Below are 4,421 nucleotides of genomic sequence, written 5' to 3'. Positions count from 1 at the left end.
AAAAAAATGTGAACCCCAGAACACTTCATTGTGCTCATTCAGAATCTGTACACCAACCAGGAGGCGGTCATCCATCAGAGGGACACTGCCTGGTGTAAAAACAGGAAAGGCGTGCACTAGGGTTGTATCCTTTCACTAAATGTATTCCGTCTATAAGCTGAGCAAATAACCCAAGAGCTGCACTGTGTGAAGAAGAATGTGGCATCAAGATTAGAGGATATCTCGCTAACAACCTGTCATATGTAGATGATACAACCATGCTTGCTGAAAGATAAGAGGATTTGAAGCATTTACTACTGAAGATCAAAGATGACAGTCTTCAATATAGAGTAAATTTCAACATAAGGACAAGAAAAATTCTCAAAGGTGAACCAATAGATAATCTCATGATAAACAGAGGAAAGATTGATGTTGTCATGGATTTCATTTATTCGGCTCTACAACCAGTGGCCATGAAAACAGCAATCAAGAAATTAAAGGACATATCAGCAGTTGGAAATCAGGACTTTCTACTCCCATAAAAAGTTAGTGTCAAAAATCCACCCTGTCCTATAGATCTGCTATGAGTCAGAATCGACTCAATGACAGTGAGTTTTATTATTATTGTATTTCAGTGGGTAAATCTCCTCCAAAAGATCTTTTTTTTTTTCTCATTAAACTTTGTTTTAATGGGTCTCAAAATCCTGTGACAAATTTTTGGTCAAGTTGTTTACCTTTTAAAAAGTACTGATTTTAAAAACTAATAACTTAAAACTGCCGCACAAAAAAGAAACCTATGGTCCACAAACATTCTTTTCCTTCTGAAAGCTTTACGATGCAGTGTCGTCAGCAACCAGTCTTTTCCTGTGAAACGTGAATGGCCAATTGAGACAAACAGTGCTGAGACCGTTCTTCCACCCCTGATTAAGACTGGAGTGGCACAGCAGAGAAGGGGGGAAGGCAGACTCCGGATAGGGCAAGATATGACAAAATAACGAGGTATAAATTACCAAGGGCATATGAGGGAGGGGGGAAAGGGGAGGGAGGGGGGGAAAAAAAAGAGGACCTGATGCAAGGGGCTTAAGTGGAGAGCAAATGCCTTGAGAATGATTGGGGCAGGGAATGTATGGATGTGCTTTATACAGTTGATGTATGTATATGTATGGATTGTGGTAAGAGTTGTATGAGTCCCTAATAAAATGTAAAAGAAGAAAAGAAAAAAATGATTAGGGCAAAGACTGTACAGATGTGCTTTATACAATTGATGTATGTATATGTATGAACTGTGAAAAGAATTGTATGAGCCCCAATAAATTGTTTAAAAAAAAAAAAAGACTGGAGTGGCAGGTGTGATGGGTAATATTCATTTAACCTCCTGAGCCTTCTGGGCAGACTTGGTGACCTTGCCAGCTCCAGCAGCCTTTTTGTCCACTGCCTTGATGACACCCACAGCAACTGTTTGTCTGATGTCTCAGACAGCAAAACGACCCAGAGGAGGATAGTCAGAGAAGCTTTCCACACACATGGGCTTGCCAGGCACCATATCGACAATGGCAGCATCACCAGACTTCAAGAATTTGGGGCCCTCTTGGATTGTGATAAGAGTTGTATGAGCCCCTAATAAAATGTAATTAAAAAAAAAAGAACTTGGGGCCCTCTTCCAACTTCTTGCCAGAACGGCGATCAATCTTCTCTTTGAGCTCAGCAAACTTGCAAGCAATGTGAGCAGAGGGACAATCCAGCACAGGTGCGTATCCAGCACTGATTTGGCCTGGATGGTTCAGGATGATCACCAGAGCAGTGAAGCCAGCTGCTTCCATTGGTGGGTCATTTTAGCTGTCACCAACCACATTGTCACAGCGAACATCTTTGACAGAGACGTTCTTGACATGGAAGCCTACATTGTCCCCAGGCAGAGCTTCACTCAAAGCTTCATGGTGCATTTCAACCAACTTCACTTCAGTGGTGACATTGACTGGAGCAAAGGTGACCACCATGCCAGGTTTCAGAACCCCAGTTTCCACTCTGCCCACAGGGACAGTCCCGATACCACCGATCTTGTAGACGTCCTGGAGAGGCAGGCACAGGGGCTTGTCAGTTGGGCGGGTTGGTGGTAGCATGCAATCCAGAGCTTCAAGTAGTGTGGTCCCACTGGCATGGCCATCCTTACGGATAACCTTCCACCCCTTGAACCAAGGCATGTGAGCACTTGGTTCCAGCATGTTGTCACCATGCCAACCAGAAATTGGCACAAATGCTACTGTGTCAGGGTTATAGCCAATTTTCTTAATGTAGGTGCCGACTTCCTTAGCAATTTCCTTGTATCTCTTCTGACTGTAGGGTGGCTCAGTAGAATCCATTTTGTTAACACCAACAATGAACTGCTTCACACCCAGTGTGTAAGCCTGAAGGGCATACTCACAGGTCTGCCCATTCTTGGAGAGACCACCTTCAAATTCGCCCACACCAGCAACAACAACGAGGACAGCACGGTCAGCCTGCGATGTTGCTGTAATCATGCTTTTAATGAAGTCTCTGTGTCCGGGGGCATCGATGATGGTCACATAGTACTTGCTGGTCTCAAATTTCCACAGGGAAATATCAATGGTGATGCCACGTTCCCGTCGGCTTTCAGCTTATCCAAGACTCAGGCAGACTTGAAGGAGCCCTTCCCCATCTCAGTAGCGTCATTCTCGAATTTTTCGGTGGTTCTCTTGTCGATTCCACCACATTTGTAGATCAGGTGATCAGTGTGTGACGTGTCCAATGACGACGATGTTGATATGGGTCTTTTCCTTTCCCATTTTGGCTTAGGTTTTTGTGATGGTTTTCACTGACACCTATATTCTGGCGGCAAACCCGTTGCGAAAAAGTCAAAAGATCTTTTAAAAGCTTTTTAAAAACACAAAGATGTCACTTTGAGGAATAAGGTGTGCCTACTGCTCTTTGGTAGAAAGATGAGGCTTTCTACTCCCACTGAGAGTTACCGTCTCAGAAGCCCACAGGGGCAGTTGTACCCTGTCCTAAGGTCTGCTGTGAGTCAGAATCGACTTGAGGGCAGTGAGTTTGGTTTAGAGTTTTGGTCTCGAGCCATGGCATTTCAATCACCTCATAAGCATGTGCAATCTGGGCAATTAATAAGGAAGATCAAAGAATAACTGATGAATTCTGTATTGGTAAGGAAATTGAATATACCATGAACTGCCAGAAGAATCAGCAACATCTGACTTGGAAGAAGTACAGCCAGGAGGCTGTCTAGAAGTGAGGAGGGTGAGACTTTGTCTCATGTACTTGCTTGGAAAAGTAGAGGGACAGCAAACAAGAAGACCCTCAATGAGATAGACGTATCTAGCCACTGCAACAATAGACTTAAGCAGAGCAAGGATTGTAGGGAAGTCCCAGGTCTGGCATGTTTCCTTGTGTTGTTGGTAGGGTACCTGTGCATCGGAACTAGCGGGATGGCGCCCAGCAGCAACACCTTGGTCCAGTCTGATCCCTTGACTTGACCCACTGCTCTGGGGTCTGGCTGTGTAGTGCAGCGTGGGATGTGAGACAGGAGAGAGAGACGCAGCTCGTACTTTGGCAATTTGTCCCTCTGTTTGGGAGCAAATGCAGATTACTCTGCAATGTCCTTTCCACAAACCCTTCTTACCTTCTTTTTGCTCTCTCTTACCTTTTCTTCCGTCCATTCATTCTCTTTCAAAGGCTAAAAGAGACAATGGCATTCAGAAGATTATTTAGTGAGCACCTAATATATACAAGATTGTCATTTATTCCCTTAAAGAACAAAGGGAAGAAAGAACCTGATGGCAACTTTAAACCATGGCTTCAACTGCTTTGATTGTCTTCTGAGAGGTGGGGTCTGAGTTCTCTCCCTTGGAGCTAGGTGGGCTGTAAATTCTTTGATTATAGAGTATGGTACAAATAATATGATGCAACTCCTGAGTCCAGGTCATAAAGGACCATAAAACTCCTGCCTCATTGGCTGGGAAACTTGCTCCTAGAGCCTGGACTCACCATGTAAAAAATTCCTGAGGCCAATTAATATAACAGCCCCGAAAGTCAGCAACCTAGTTTGGTGACTCGGGACCAGTCACTAGGGTCTTAAAAGTTTATGAGTAGCCATATAAGGTAGAACTATTGGTCTCTCTTTGTTCAGAGGAGAGAAAAATGGTGAAAATCGAAAGACACATGCAAGCAACTAGTCCCATGAACTAAAGGGCCACAAGAATCTCAGTCTCCAGCAGAATTAGATGGTGCCCAGCCACCACTAGCAACTGCTATAAAAGGGCTCACCTGGATAGAGGAGAGAAATATGGAGCAAAACTCAAAGTCATGACAGTACTCGGCTGCTGTTTCAGCACTTGTAGTTGTTCTGAGGTGCTGTCAAGTCACTTTGACTCAAAGCGGCCCGAGGTACCACAGACAGAAACACCGCCTGG

At 44.3% G+C, this 4,421-nt stretch overlaps 1 pseudogene; it reads right to left on the bottom strand.

The window, feature by feature from the left end:
- Positions 1 to 1,316: 1,316 nt before the first annotated feature.
- Positions 1,317 to 2,832, bottom strand: LOC142441019 (elongation factor 1-alpha 1-like; annotated as a pseudogene).
- Positions 2,833 to 4,421: the final 1,589 nt, after the last annotated feature.

Source organism: Tenrec ecaudatus, chromosome 2 (genome assembly GCF_050624435.1).
Source record: "Tenrec ecaudatus isolate mTenEca1 chromosome 2, mTenEca1.hap1, whole genome shotgun sequence".
Classification (NCBI taxonomy): domain Eukaryota; kingdom Metazoa; phylum Chordata; class Mammalia; order Afrosoricida; family Tenrecidae; genus Tenrec; species Tenrec ecaudatus.
This window is presented reverse-complemented; position numbering and strand designations above follow the sequence as displayed.